General features: G+C 42.1%; 1 protein-coding gene across 1 annotated transcript in view; it reads left to right on the top strand.

Annotated features, from left to right (window-relative positions):
• Window positions 1-11,072: 11,072 nt before the first annotated feature.
• Window positions 11,073-16,362, top strand: part of cep85 (centrosomal protein 85) — a 98,899-nt gene continuing 93,609 nt past the window's right edge. The window contains exon 1 of the mRNA XM_072247388.1: window positions 11,073-11,197. The gene's annotated coding sequence lies outside the window, so the exon portion shown is untranslated. The remainder of the gene's footprint in view (window positions 11,198-16,362) is intronic.

Below are 16,362 nucleotides of genomic sequence, written 5' to 3'. Positions count from 1 at the left end.
ACTTCAGAGGGTGGTGTGTGGAGTAAGCAAGGAGTAATTTCTGCAACTTGCAATTAACTTTAATGTTCTCATTAAAATTATGGGATAAAGTTTAAAGATTCAAAGGATGTAACATTTTCTATCATTTGAAATGAAATATTGATTTTGTAATTTGTTCTTGTAATTTTAAGTTTTGAATATCTCTGCTGCATTATCAGAGGTCTATACTGCATAACTGAATAAACAGCAGAACTGCACTGACTGAGCTTCATCAAATCTCTTCCTTTTTTGAAATATTTGATTGTAATACATAACCAAAATTGTATTCTGACCTCAGCAAAGACAAGGAACAAATAGTCTTGATTTGTACAGATTGTTTATGGAATGGCAATGACAGAGGTAAGGATATGGTCACAGTCTTACTGTCAGAGAAAGGTCATTGTTAAGAAAATCATATTTTCATTTTCAAGGATTCAGCCACACCACCACGATTTGCCAGAACAGACTGAAATAACAGCAACATCTTTCACTCAAGCAGTAAATTTAGTGTACTTCCTGAACTAAACTAGTTCCAGAATATTGCTTTGGTAAGCAAAAACCTAATTACTGATGTTGCTTTTATTGTGGAAGGTTTTATCAATGATCTTGCGTTGCTTTGGAAGGTCTGTGTTCTGTCTGTCTGATTCAAACACGGTGGAAAACCACTGTTCGACTGAATGTCAGAAAACGACAATTACTGGTGTTTTCAAAGCAACTGCCCACCCCAAGGAAGCACATTGGTGTTCCTGATTTAACATTTAGATGAATAGCCTATCGATCTATCGAAACACTCACACATCTGTTCCAACAATCTGTGCGCTCCTCTCATATATAAACAGTGAGGCCATGACTGCACCATAGACTAGACACTACAAGCATCCTGGTTCCTCAAGGTTGTTGTAGCCAGTGGTGGTAGTGGGGAATAAACTCCCTCTAGCTATCAAATGCTCCCAATGGCATGAGTATCAAATAGCCTCTGACAACCAAGTCCAGCCCCTAACCCTCGTGTGCCTTACTAAACTCGGTGGAACTGTTTCCACCGACAGGAGAAGGGGCAAAAGCGGGCTACTGATGCCTTAAAACCAATCGCTTCGAGCATATGGGGCTCGTTAGCCATGGCTGGCAGCTCATTCAGACAAAGGGAAACTCTGATCCGAAACCTCGCTGCCTTGCAGCAATACCCATTAATGGGGAAGGTTCTGGAAATAAACTCAGGTGAAAAATCGGGAGCTGGGGACCTGAAGGCAGTCCAATGTTGAGTCAACACTGGCAGCTCTGGCGACGACACTGGTGCCAAACTGTATTGGTCTCTGCAGTTCCTTTGGATTCATCAGCTGCCTGGAGAGAGGGAGCCTGCTGCAGGGACAACAGCTTGCTCTCTGTATTGTACTACCCAGGCTTGTGTATCACATAGACAAGTAGGTCCATGGTTGACAGCCTCACATAGATACAGACCAGCGGGGGAGCAAAGGAATGGTATCCATCATGATGTAGCATATTAACTTGCCCCCTGCAGATGCTGCTTGATCTGCTGAGATCCTCCAGCAGGTTGTTTGTTGCTGCGGTTTATGCCTTGGCGATCACAGTCTCAATAAACAAACATTAGCGGAGAGAATGCCCATTTCACAAACTTCACAAATTTAGTTTTGGAGTTAGGCTAGACTGCACGTACAAGATCAACATTGTGAAGACGCATGGTAAAACCGGTGCATGAAACAACAGCCCACCACAGTGAGATTTTCTCTGTTATTCTCTATACTGTCTATGCTCACCTGGTATGAGAAAGTTCGGCCGAGAAAAGCAATCTGTTACTGGAGAATCATTGCTGGCATCCTTAAATCACAAACATCAATTTGTACATCCCTGTTTGGAAATATATCAGTGGACATCTGGAAAGCTGAGATCGCTGTGAAAGTAAAGTACCTGTAAACTGGAATTAAAGCACCAGATACATTCTGAGTTGACTCAACGCAAAAAGAAAATGACTGAGGTTGTGCAGGAACTTCCTTGTGATAACACAAGTATATAGCACTGCTGTTGTGACAACCCATGAGCAGTTGTGGTAAGCATGATCTGTAGACTAAGGTAGTGGAGGCTTTGGCATTGAGATGAACAGTTTCTGTTGGGTAGAGTAGAAGGCAAATGGACAATCTCCATGCCTCTGAGAGCCAGCTTAGTGAAATGACAGTGCAAGATCACCCCCAATTGTTCCCTTATCCCAATCCACATTTGAATGTAATGATGTTTAATTAAATATCAGATGTGACAGAAACATCAAAAATACAAAGAAGAAAGTAGTTTTTGCAATAAATATCTATTAGGTAACTAAAGTGAGCCCTGACAAGCTATTTTATTTTTTTTAATCCCTTTGTGCCTTGACAAACCAAACACTAAAACTAGTAATTTGCTGAAATTAGTTATGCATTGCATTTCATGACATTTCTGTTGATTAGATTCAAGTGTTTAGAAAATGGGCTGTGAGAGCCAGCCTTTCATATTTAGCCAATTTTAGTATGAAAATCATTTAAAATGGAAGTTAAAAGGACTATCAGAATCCAGTTTAATATAACTGGCGTATGTCATGAAATATGTTGATTTGCAGCAGCAGTACTTTGCAATACAGAATTTTAAAAATAAATAAGTTACCATAAGAAATGTATATTTTTTTTAAAGAGAGGGGAAAATAGTGAGGTAGTGTTCATGAGTTTATTGTCCATTCAGAAATCTGACGGTGGTGGGGAAGAAGCTGTTCCTAAAATATGAGTGTGTGCTTTTGGGTTTCTGCACCTCCTCCTCAATAGGAGCAATAGGAAGAAGGCATGTCCAAAGCAAGTATTATCTGAGGCATCTGTTATCCACACTGTTTGAGGATCTGGCTGTGAGGTTTAAAACAGAGTTATCATGGGTTCCATTTAGAGAGACTGGCTTTGAAGGAATTACACAAACAGGTAAGTAACTTATCTCTTAAATTGCAACCAAAGGAGCTAGAATGCTCTTCCTGATCAAAGTTCCTCTCCAAGAATCTTTTGTTTCCGGAAAAATCTCTGGTCTACATCTATGTAGACCTCGTGCTCACACCCCAAATGAGCAATAACAGATTAGATTAAGTTCAGGTCTCAATCGAATGAGGTTGGAGGTGACATCAGATGCACGGTAACTCTGGCAGGGTTTGTAAGACATTACTTCCTACAAAGCGAAACCCAATAGCATGAATGGCAGCAATGCTTCACCACTGGATGAACTCAATGCCTTCTATGCATGCTTAGAAAGGGAGAACACAACTACAGCTGTGAAGATTCCTGCTGCACTTGATGACCCTGTGATCTCTGTCTCAGAGGCCAATGTTAGGCTGTCTTTAAAGAGAGTGAACCCTCACAAGGTGGAAGGTCCAGATGGAGTACCTGGTAAGGCTCTGAAAACCTGTGCCAACCAACTAGTGGAAGTATTCAAGGACATTTTCAACCTCTCACTGCTGTGGGTGGAAGTTCCCACTTGCTTCAAAAAAGCAACAGTTATACCAGTGTTTAAGAAGAATAATATGAGCTGTCTTAATGACTCTCACCTGGTAGCACTCACATCGATAGTGATGAAATGCTTTGAGAGGTTGGTCATGACTAGACTGAACTCCTGACTCAGCAAGGACCTGGACCCATTGCAATTTGCCTATCACCATAGTAGGTCAACGGCAGATGCAATCTCAATGACTCTCCACCTGATCTCACGGCTTTAGACCACCTGGACAGCACAAACACCTATGTCGGGATACTGTTCATCAATAATAGCTCAGCATTTAATACCATCTTTCCCACAATCCTGATTGAGAAGTTGCAGAACCTAGGCCTCTGCAATTGGATCCTTGACTTCCTAACCATTGGTGATAGCATATCCTCCTCGCTGACGATCAACACTGGTGCACCTCAGGGGTGTGTGCTTAGCCCACTGATCTACTCTCTGTATACACATGACTATGTGGCTAGGCATAGTTCCAATACCATCTAAAAATTTGCTAACGATACAACTATTGTTGGTAGAATCTCAGGTGGTGACGAGAGGGCATACAGGAGTGAGATATGCCAACTAGTGGAGTGGTGCCGCAGCAACAACCTGGCACTCAACGTCAGTATGACGAAAGAGCTGATTGTGGACTTAAGCGAGGGTAAGACAAAGGAACACATAGCATTCCTCATAGAGGGATCAGAAGTGGAGAGAGTGAGCAGTTTCAAGTTGCTGGGTGTCAAGATTTCTGAGGACCTAGCCAGGACACAACATATTGATGCAGCTATAAAAAGGGCAAGACAGCGGCTATACTTTATTAGGAGTTTGAAGAGATTTAGCATATCAACAAATACACTCAAAAACTTCTATAGATGTACTGTGGAGAGCATTCTGACAGGCTGCATCACTGTCTGGTATGGGGGGTGTCTACTGCATAGGACCAAAAGAATCGGCAGAGGGTTGTAAATCTAGTCAGCTCCATCTTGGGTACGAGCCTGCAAAGTACCCAGAACATCTTCAAGGAGTGGTCTCCCAGAAAGGCAGTGTCCATTATTAAGGACCTCCAGCACCCAGGACATGCCCTTTTCTCACTGTTACCATCAGGTAGGAGGTACAGAAGCCTGAAGGCACACACTCAGCGATTTAGCAACAGCTTCTTCCTCTTTGCCATCTGATTCCTAAATGGACATTGAACCCTTGGACACTACCTCACTACTTTTAATATACAGTTTTCTGTTTTCACATTTTTTAATCTATTGAACATATGTATACTGTAATTGATTTATTATTTTTTTATGTGTTTTTCTCTTCTATATTATGTATTGCATTGAACTGCTGCTGCTAAGTTAACAAATTCACACCACATACTAGTGATAATAAACCTGATTCTGATCATCATTTGCATAGCTACCTATGATTGCCAAACTTCTACCCATCAACCTCCTTTGCAGTAAACTGTTAGGGAGATTCTGGACTTACGTGAATGTACCAAATATTAATTCAAACAAGAATCAGTCTTCAGTTCTTATTGTAGATGTAAGTAAATTCAGGAAGCTTGTAATTAGCCTTCAGATTTTTTTGTAAACTGCAAGCAAGTAAATTGAAGTTAAAAGCACAGGCTGCTCCACAGACCAAGAGATTGCACAGGCCAGAGTCAAACCTGAATTAAGATGATGGGTTTGTGCTAATTGGCTTGTATCAAACCAGACAACATGGCTAAGTTATTTGCAGCATTGTGACTGAGTGCAAGTTTGCAGACCAGTCAGATGTTGTCACTTAGCATATTAAACATGGTCATAGGTATAGGCAATCAATAGTTTTTGTATATTTACCATATTTGTGTACTCAGAGATAGTCCTAACAACATTTTGTGTGTATGGCTCACTATCATCGAAAGGCTTTAGAATATTTGTGTAAATTAGTTTCTCCCAAAGGCATTTGGACCTTCAGAAGTGCCTCGTCAATTCCAATGTGCTTTCACTACGTATCTCAAAGGAACCAGTTGTCAATCCAAAGTATTGAAGTAAACAATATCATTATAACTACTGAAATTGAATTGAATCACCTGCTGTTACCTTTGATCTTAAGGGTACAAACATTGAAATACTTTTGGGTTTGCGGGCCTCTGTCGAGAGTATCTCCAGAATGATGCCTGATTGTTGAACTGAATAAAGACTTCTATATCACCAGCCTCAGTGTCTCTCTGGTGACTGCAATCACAGTCACGCCATTTTGCCAGCCTTTTTCCCCATCAGCTTTCTTTGTACTAAACCATGTCCTAAGGAGGCCTTACTGAAGTCTGCAGCAACAGAATATTTACCACACAGCTATCAGCACACCCTTTCAGCTAAAAGTCCTTTGCATCAAAAGACTTCAAGCCAGCTGAGAATTAGACGTAACACACACAAAATGCTGGAAGAATTCAGCAGGCCGGGCAGCATCTATGGAGGAGTACAGTCGACATTTTGGGCCAAGCCCCTTCAGGACCTGATGAACTCGATCCTGATGAAGGGCCCCGGCCCGAAACATCAACTGTACTCTTTTCCATAGATGCTGCCTGGCCTGCTGAGTTCCTCCAGCGTTTTGTGTGTGTTGCTCGGATTTCCGGCATCTGCAGATTTTCTTGTTTGAGAATTACACATTCCTGATTCCTTGTACAGAAGATTTACTTAACAGTAGATTTAGTAAGGTGTTTATTTTTTTAAAAAAGTGCTTTCCATCATTTTTTCTGGAAACTATTTTTACATTCAATGTGTCATAATATCATAGAGCAATGCAGCTGGGATAGAGGCCCTTCAGCCCAATCAGTTGATGCTAACCATGGTGACCACCCAGCTCGCTCCAATGTCTTGCATTCAGCCCGTAGTTATCTTTACTTATTTAGAGATACAAAAGCATGAGATGGGAAGGTTGGCAAAATGTTATTTTTATTTATTTAGAGGGGTGACTATTTTATAAATGGAAAGAAAATATAAATAACTGGGGTGCAAAGGGACTGGGGAGTCCTTGTGCAGGATTCCCTCAATGTTCATTTGCAGGTTGAGTCTGTGGTGAGGAAGGGAAATGCAATGTTAACATTAACTTCAAGAGGACTAGAATATCAAAGCAAAGATGTAATGTTGAGACTTTATAAAGCACTGTTGAGGCCTCGCTTGTAGTATCGTGTGCAGTGTTGGGCCCATTATCTTAGAAAGGATGTGCTGAATCTGGGGAGGGTTCAAAGGAGGTTCACAAAAATGATTCCAGGACTGAAAGGCTTGTCATATGAAGAGTGTTTGATGGCTCTGGGCCTGTATTCACTAAAATTCGGAAGAATGAGGGTTGACCTCATTGAAACCTATTGAAAGGCCTTGATAGAGTGGATAGGGAGAGGACGTTTCCTGCAGTGGGAGAGTCTAAGACCGGAGGTCACAGCCTCAGAATAGAGGGATGAAGTTTCAGAACAAGATGAGGAGGAATTTCTTCAGCTGGAGAGTGGTGAATTTGTGGAATTCTTTGCCACAGTCAGCTGTGAAGGTCAAATCTTTATGTATATTCAAGGCAGAGTTGGTTATGTCATAAAGGGATATGGGAAGAAGGCAGGAGATTGAGGCTGAAGGGAAAATTGGATCAGGTATGATGAAATGCTGGAGCATACTTGATGGGCCAAATGGCCTAATTCTGCTCCTATATTGTATGGCCTTGTACGGTGTGGAGTAGGCCTTTCAGGCCCACACCGCCCCAACAAACTCTGAGAAACCCGATTACCGGACACTAACCGGATCACGTTTCAAATTGCAATGACCGATTACCCTGGTACGTCAGACTGTGGGAGGAAACCAAGGCAGCCAGGGAAAACCCACCCATCCCGTAGGGCCGGTGTACAGACTCCCCTTACGGAAGAGTGCAGAACTCAACTCTGGAACACCATGAGCTGTAATAGCGCCACACTAACCACTATGCTGCTGTGGCGCCCAATGTCCGCTGAACCCGTGTCCTCTAAGCCCTGCCCCCCCATGCACCTATCTTAAGTGCATCTTAAATGGCATTATTGTACCAGCCACTTCTCAACCACGTCCGGCAAATTTGTGCTTTGGTTAAGCAGTGGTATTGCTGCAACCTATTTTTATCATTTATCCTGATGGCACTCATTTAATTGAAGTGACCTGCAGCCTCTCCAACATGTGGTGCCCAGAGCTAAACACAGTACCCTGGACTTATTCTAACCAGAGTTTATGTCCAATTGCACCACCATCCTCCATGTTGCACGCCTGTTGAGATCATGATTAATGCTCCATTATTTCTGGTACCTCGTACTTCTCCATTTGGAGCCTTAAACCTTCTCCATATTATTTCTCACCATTTGGGGAATATTTTGATGCTGATTCCCATTCCTGTTCTGATATGTTGGTCCATGGCCGCCTCTTGTGCCAAGATGAGGCCACCCTCAGAGTGGAGAAGCAACACCTTCATATTCCATCTGGGTACCCTCTAACCTGATGGCATGAATATCGATTTCTCCCTCTGGTAAACAAATTTCCCACCCTCCAATTCCTCTGCTCCCCACTTTGACCTTTTACCTCGTCACCTGCCTGTTACTTCCCCCTGTGTCCCCTCCTCATTCCCTTTCTCCAATGGTCAACTCTCCTCTCCTATCACATTCTTTCTTTTTCAGCTGTTGACCCCTCCCAACCATCTGGCTTCACCAATCACCTTCTAGCTATCCTCCTTCTCCTCTCCCCCCCCCCCCACCTTTTTGTTCTGGCATATTCCCTCTTTCTTTTCAGTCATCAGGAAGGGTCTGGGCCCGAAATGTTGACTGTGTGTTCATTTCCAGAAATGCTGCCTGACCTGCTGAGTTCGTCCAGTTGCTCAGGATTTCCAGCATCTGCAGACCTGCTCGTGTGTCTGATGAAATTGGCTCATAGATTCTGCTCCATTTGCCACATGATCCGCTACTGCTTTTGCACTCCTTTTAAATCCTCCTGGCTCCCTTCAAGTGGGTCCCATTCATCCTTTGTTTGCGTTGGGCCTTGTTTAACACTTGAATAACTGCCAGAACTGTCCCATTGAACTATGAAGTTCTGTCTCTTTCCCCTTGTACTGGCCAGCTGGTGAACGTTGCCAAGTGTGATCAAGCAACTAATAGGCAGGAGGAAATTCAATCAAGTCATCTCAGCTGTCCTCCGCCAGACTCGATTGCACTGGACCTTAAGAATCAGAGCTCAAGTGTGGAACTAACTAACTAAGTGTTGAATTCTATGTGGCACGTTTAGCCTATCACTTCTGGATGAATTTTTAATATGCAGTTTTGATAGTAAACTGCAGGACTGTCACATGACTGGGAATAGAATACTGGTCCAATACAAACAGAAAATGCCAATCAGGTGGTATCTGTGGAAAGATAAACAGAGTTAACGTGTTAAGTCTGAGACTGTCAGATCTGAAATATGAATTCTGTTTCTATTTCCACAGGCAATGCTAAATACTTTTGTATGTTTTACTTTTCCGTCGGATTTACAGCATCTGAATTTTTATAAATGCAAGAGATTATGCAGAAGTTGGAGATCTAGAATATCACATGCAATATGCTGGAGGAACTCAGCAGGTCAGGCAGCATCTAGAGAGAGGTGAACATTTCTGGCCAAGACCCTTCATTAGTTACTTTCAGTTACTGAGGGAGCGAGTGGAGTAAATAAACTGAGAAGATATTAAACCCATACAACAGCTTTGCCCTTACAAGCAATGCCAATAAATACAAAGGCAAATTCTAAAATATTATACAGCATTGAGTTCATTTGATTCAAATTGGGACATTTTGCTGAATTCTGGGCTGTGCACCTTGCAAATTATACAGTGGTATTTTGGGCTACGTTTGAAGCTTAAAAAAATGAAAGGCCTAAATCCAATACTACCAGCTGCATATGGGGATTAGGAATGGATGATCAGGACTTGTTATTTTGTTATCTCATGTTCTCCTTATTTATTGTTATTTATTTATATTTGTACTTGCACAGTCTGTTGTCTTCTGCACCCTGGATGAGCACCCCAGTTGACCAGTCTTTCATTGAGTCTGTTATAGTTACTATTCTATAGATTTGTTGAGTATGCCCACAAAAAAAGACTCTCAGGGTTGTATATGGTGACTTTGATAATAAAATTTACTTTGAACTTTGAAATGTGGATAGTGAAATAAATTTTAAAATAAAAATCAAAAGCGAGGTGCTACCTGTCTTCGGTGTTAGAGGTCTTGGGCTTACGTGGTGCAGACTGCACAAAATTTTTTTCATAGTTCTTAACTTGTTGAACTAGTGAAATAGTTTCATTATCACTTCCATCCATCTCTGGCATCTCCAAGCCCGAATGCTTGAAACTGCAGTGAGCAAAACAGTTCTGAACCATCTTGCTGCTTATTTCTCAGCAACTATCAGTGACAAAAGTCACTCCTTTTTGAACACAAACATATGCAACTGACGCTATTTAAAAGTTGTTCGCTCTGAGTAGCATGTATTGTCAAATGACCACACAGTCTCCTGTCCAAATAAGCAGCATACTGTCCCAAATAAATGAAGGGAATCTCGGCTCTTTTTTGATTAGTTTTTGTTCTTTAAGAGTTGTCCCAAACAAATGGCTGTCCCAATTAACCAATGTTTCAATTAACTGGACTTATCTAAAATACAGTACTGTTTGGATTTCTTTCGTCAATACAGAGAATTATGGTTAATTGTGACACATCAGGACTAATATGTTTTGGTCTAATCAAACAGTTGCTCCAATTATTTAAAGTTTCATGGAAATATTTAAAAATGCATAACAAAGACAAACTGCCGTTTAACTGAGTAACAAATAACTGGATTGGAGAGCTTGCATTCTGAGAGTAGGTTGAGTGAACTTGGCCTTTTCTCCTTGGAGCGACAGAGGATGAGTGGTGACCGGATAGCAGTGTATAAGATGATAAGAGGCATTGATTGTGTGGATAGCCAGAGGCTTTTTCCCAGGGCTGAAATGGCTAACACGAGGGGGCACAGTTTTAAGATGCTTGGAAGTAGATACAAGGGGATGTCAAAGGTAAGTTTTTCACACAGTGGTGGGTGCATGGAACGCACTGCCAGCAAAGGCGGTAGAGGTGGATACAATCGGGTCTTTTAAGAGACTCTTAGATAGGTACATGGAGCTTAGAAAAATAGAGGGCTATGCAGTAAGGAAATTCTACGCAGTTTCTAGAGTAGGTTACATGGTTGGCACAACATTAGGGGCCGAAGGGCCTGTGCTGTAGATTTCAATGTTCTAACTGGTGCAAAATTGGATGTAAAAGCAATGTTGTATATTATAAGTATTACGACACCGAGCCTGAAGCGCATTTACTTCATGTATTATGGTTCCAGGCAGTTTGTTTGAATCGCGACCGTGTTCGTTACTGCAATCTGTGCTTGGCGCGACCAAACATGATATCAGCGAAAGCCCCGCCCTTCATTTCTGATTGACAGCTCAGTTCTTCAATACACAACTACTTCATCGCGAGCATCATCGTTTGAGCACACAGTTCACCAATGGGAGTAGTGGGCGGGGAGATAGGTTTGGTTGCGCCGTACACTAACGGCTGCCTCAGCCCCGGTGTTGAGGAGAGAGTTGTCCCTGTTGTTGGGTCAGTGTTCGGTCTGACAATTCGCTGTTCTGGGAGATAGCAGACTGGCTGTTGGAGGAGGTAAGGAGTGGCGGAGGTGAAGCCAGGTGTGTGGGTGGCGGGAAGTTTAATGTTGTCGTGTGGGAGAGCCGAGGCCTGTAAAGGTCGGGACATGCAGTTCCAACCCAACCTCTGACCTCCACCCTCTGCCCTTCTCCCCAGTCCTACCTCACTCCCCCTCTCTCACCCTCTGCCCTTCTCCTCAACCTGACTCACTCCCACTCTACCCTTCCCTTCACCCTCTCCCCACCCCCTGACCTACACTCCCTCCCCATCCCCTGGCCGCCCCCTCTCCTGCCCTACCCCCAATCCCCACACTCTGTCCTTCCCCTCAACTCTACCTCACCCCACCACCACCTGTCCTCCACACATCCCCAACCCCCCCGGACTTCCCCACCCACCCACTCACTCACTCACTCACTCACTCCATACCCTGTTCTCACCCTAATGCCAGTCCCTGATCCTTTCTGTGCTCTCCTTCCACACTCCTCTCCTGGCCTGTCTCCCCCAACACCCCACTCCCTGCCTGTCTTCCTCCATTCCAAGACATGCTCACCCCACCCCACACTATATCCCTTACCTTCTTTGCCTTTTGATTCCTTTCCAGCCCCCCCCCCCACCAGACTGCTGTCCCCTTCTAGGCTTTTCCAACCCTCCCCCCCCCCCCGCCACCTAGCATGCTCCAGAAGGTTAGACAGTATCTGTGAAAGGAGAAACAGAATTTATTTATTTATTGAGATACCTAACGTAATGTAGATGATTTGAGGTTTTGTAGTGATTTTGTATTTTTACTCAGTTTGGGATTTTGGAATTCCTGCATTCTTGTTTAGTTATAATAATGTAAATTTGTATGTATCTATTTCAGTGAAGTGCTCCGATGGGGTTACTCAGTAGAGTGAGTCTTTGATTTATTGCTCTAAATGAATAATTCTCAATTTTATGAAATGTTCTTTATTGTTGTACTTTAATGTTAAAAGTCCTGAAACATGAGGTATACTCTGGTTATTGTAGTTTGTACTTAGTGAAAGCTGAGTAAAAACAACTGTAAGGTGCTGTCTCGTATCTTTTACTTAAAAAGTTATATATAAAATCTGCAGTAAGCTAAGCTCTCTTAAATTAGATAAAAGTTCTCCTGAATGGAGACATTTTAAATATATCCTCCGCATGTGTGGAATTGCATACATCTGTTGCTGAACTGAGAATTCATTTCTCTTTAGATGAATGTAATATTTGGGTTTGGTTTTAACAAGCTTTGTACTTCATTTCATGCAGATTCATATCTGCTGTTATTAACAATTAACGAATCAATATCCAACTAGTAATAACAGCAGGCTATGTTTCGTTCCAGTCCATGCTGGTTTTATCATCAAATTGAGAAGACAGATTTGACCTTGCTTTATGCCTTCTTTAGAAGGATACAGCCCTAGATTGAACCTACATTGTGCCCTTAAATATATGATTAGAAAAGGTTATTGAGCAAAGTTCTTTGCCATGCTGGGTTGACAACACTACTTCTGGTGGAACTTGCGTCTGTTCTGCTTGTAGCACAACAGCTGGAGATTCACTACTCGGAGAAGTTATTTCAGAAATTTCATTCTAGTATTGTGTCCAGACAGCAGTCAGGAAAAAGGCTTGTAGCCTAATTTATACTACAATTGTACTTTTAATTTAAATTTAAGTGACTATAAGATGCAGTCTTCTATGTATTGGGGAGGGGATTTAGGTTTGTATGCAGTATTTGTATATTGCTGTGTTATTTATTATTGAGATACAGCATGGAATAGGTCCTTCTGGCCTTATGAGCTATGCTGCCCAATTTAATCCTAGCCTAGTTACAAGATAATTCACAATGACCAATTAACTTGCCCAGTATGTCTTTGGACTGTGTGAGGAAGCTGAAGGACCTGGAGAAAACCGACGTATTTCATAGGGAGGATATACAGATGATGTAGGAATTGAACTCTGAACTTTGACACCCTGTGCTGTAATTGAGTCATGCAAACTGCTTTGCTACTGTGGTGCCCCCGTTGTTTTAGGTAATCCGTGGACAATCCATTAGATATTACTTCACATAGACATTAACAACTTGTCACACCATTTGAATCAGAACTTCTCATATCTACTCTTTCAAACTGTTCAGTCTTAGTAACTGAAAATCGCAGTTTAATGAGTCACAACACACACAAAATGTTGAAGGGACTCAACAAGTCAGGCAGCATCTATGGAGGGGAATAAACAGTTGATGTTTCGGGCTGAGATCCTTCATCAGAATTGGAAAGGAAGGGGACGGAAGGCACAATAAGAAGGTGGAGGAGGAGGAGGAGTACAAGCTGGCAGATAAGAGGTGAGGGGGAACAGGATAGTGGACCATGGAAGAAAAGGAAAGAGGAGGGAAACCAGAGGGAGGTGCTACCTGAATTGCTGAGTTCCTCTGGTGTTTTGTATGTGTTGCTCATGATTTCTAGCATTTCCAGAATTTCTTGTCTTTATGGGTACATGTAGCTTCTGTCACTGTTATCAAAAGTATTTGAAGATTAATATGGGCAAGAAGTAAATTAAGTTAATAAATAGAAGTGTATTTTCTACAAAAGGCAACACATTCTGTTATTAAAGCTTTAGTATTTGAAGCAGTAAAACATGCCTCTGAGCTGGTGCTCACGGTATGTGACTCGTCTGGACGAGTTTCTGATCAGTATGGCCTTAGGATATTGATGGTAGGAGACTCGGCCAGCTTTTTGGCTTCACTAACCTGGGACGCTGTCATTGTTCGGTGTGCATTGTGTTGATGTTTATGCTGACAAGTCCTTCCACAGGCTGCTTAAGCTACTAATATCAAGCCAGGTTGATTTCTGAACTCAGTATCAATAGTTAAATGAGGAAAGTGCTGAACCACAGGTTCACAGATTATAGATGTGCAATTTTGATCGGCCAGCTCTGTTCTGAGTCTACACGAGGAGCACTGTGTGTCTCACAGGGCAGTGGTCACTTTTACCAATACAGATACTTCCTTATGGGTGAGGATGAGGTCAATTGCAGATCCATTCTGTCAGCTCTGTCCTTTGTGACCCAGCTGTCTTGGTCTTTGGTGGTGCTACCAAACCACCCTTGGTTATGGGCATTGAAGTATCCTCGCAGAGTACAGTGTCCATACTACCAATGGTGATTTTTTCCAAGTGTAGTTCAATGTAGAGGAGTTCCAATTCAACAATTGTGGGAGGCTAGTAGGTGATAATCAAACAACAGGAATTCTGCAGATGCTGGAAATTCAAGTAACACACATCAAAGTTGCTGGTGAATGCAGCAGGCCAGGCAGCATCTCTAGGAAGAGATACAGTCGACGTTTCAGGCTGAGACCTTTCATCAGGATGGTATCGAAGTGAAGTATCTTTGTCCTGACGAAGGGTCTTGGCCTGAAACGTCGACTGTACCTCTTCCTAGAGATGCTGCCTGGCCTGCTGCGTTCACCAGCAACTTCGATGTTAGGTGATAATCAAAGCAAGTTCCCTTGTTGTTATTTGGTTTATTGCCATGAGATTATGTTTGGAGCTGGTGTTGTGAACTTCTGCTTGTGATCCACCATGCTGCCACTTTGTGTATTAAACTGTACCCAGGGATTATGATATTTATTTCTTATTCATTTATTAAGATAGAGCGCAAAATAGGTCCTTCCGGCCCTTTGAGCCACGTTGCCCAGAAACTCCCCTGACTTAACCCTCAACTATTGTATTTACTGAACATCAAGGGTTAATTTTGGCATATTTGTTGCTTGCAGACTGACAGTGTATTCATCTGATTTAAGTTATGTAGATATTGGCTATCTAGCATGGCACCATTAAAAGGTATTTGACAACTTGAGAAGAGTAAGTCACATTTCTGATCATCAGATTAGGATACGGGCTACACTCGTGTTTAAATTATGGGAACCTGTCTTTCTAGAATTTCCAAATCACTACGCAGAAATCTGCAGTACTGGATAAAGCTCACCTCACAATATACATTGGGTGGAAAAGTGAGTGAATACAATCATTAAAAAAAAGCATTACTTGATGCACACATGTAGGGGTGGCATTGTGTTGCAGAAAATCGCAGGGGTCAATATGTATTTAAATCAGGAGTTTTGGATGAGTGTGCTTGGAAATTGCAGCATAGAAGCTGACACAGAAACAAACTGTTCTTCCCATTGTGGTCCAAATTGGCGCTTGTGCTTAACTTGGCGTTACCACCATCCCTCAGCTGAGCATATCACATAATTATTCCCTTTGTCTTCCTGTGCTTGTCTAATTGTACGTATTTAAAATGCATGACTGATATTTGCTTCAAACACTTCCTGTGATAGTGAATTCTCACCACACTTGGAGTTAATGAATTTCAACTGTATTTTTTAGTGACCATTCTTTATGATGGACTCTAGTTTTAATCTTTTTTGCATCTCAGCATCTCTGCATGTATATGATACATGGTAGGTTAGTAGTTAACACAATGCTTTACAGTACCAGCAACCCTGGTCCAGTTCCCACTGCTGGCTATAGGGAGTTTGTACGTTCTCCCCATGACCACATAAATTTCCTCCAGGTGCTCTGGTTTCCTCCCACAGTCCAAAGATGTACCAGTTGGTAGGTTAATTGGTCATTGTAAATTGTTCCGTGATTAGGCTGCGGTTAAATCGGGGGATTGCTGCATGGTGCGTCATGGGGAGTGCTGGAAGATAGATAAATAGTTTAATGATCCCAAAGGAAATTACAGTGTCACAGTAGTAGTACAAATGCACAGATCTAAATATTAGAAGAGAAGTAGAAAGAATAAAAATAAGATACCACAAACAGTCTAACAGGAACAGCCTATTCCACGCAGAAGCTAAATAAATAAATTTTTAATTTTAAAGGCTTCATATTGGGTTACTCTGCAACTTTTTCCTCACTGCAAGAAAGATCTTGAATATTTTTTCTACGTAGAGGAATTAAAATTTTAAATAATAACCTACAGTGCAATGTTTTTGATCTCAGCTGTTGTACATCAACATTCATGTAAGGGACCACAGCTCACTTGTTTCACTCACTCGCACTCTCTCGCTCTTTGCTTCTACCTTTGCTCTTTCCCATTCCAGTTCTTGAATCTCATCTGTTTAGCAGTTCCATCTTCTATACCCCATAAGATGCTGCTGACACATAAATATGCATTTGCCCAAT

This window comes from Mobula birostris, chromosome 30 (assembly GCF_030028105.1).
Source record: "Mobula birostris isolate sMobBir1 chromosome 30, sMobBir1.hap1, whole genome shotgun sequence".
NCBI classification, from domain to species: Eukaryota; Metazoa; Chordata; class Chondrichthyes; order Myliobatiformes; family Myliobatidae; genus Mobula; species Mobula birostris.
The sequence above is the reverse complement of the archived record's forward strand: the minus strand, read 5'-3'. Positions and strand labels throughout refer to the sequence as shown.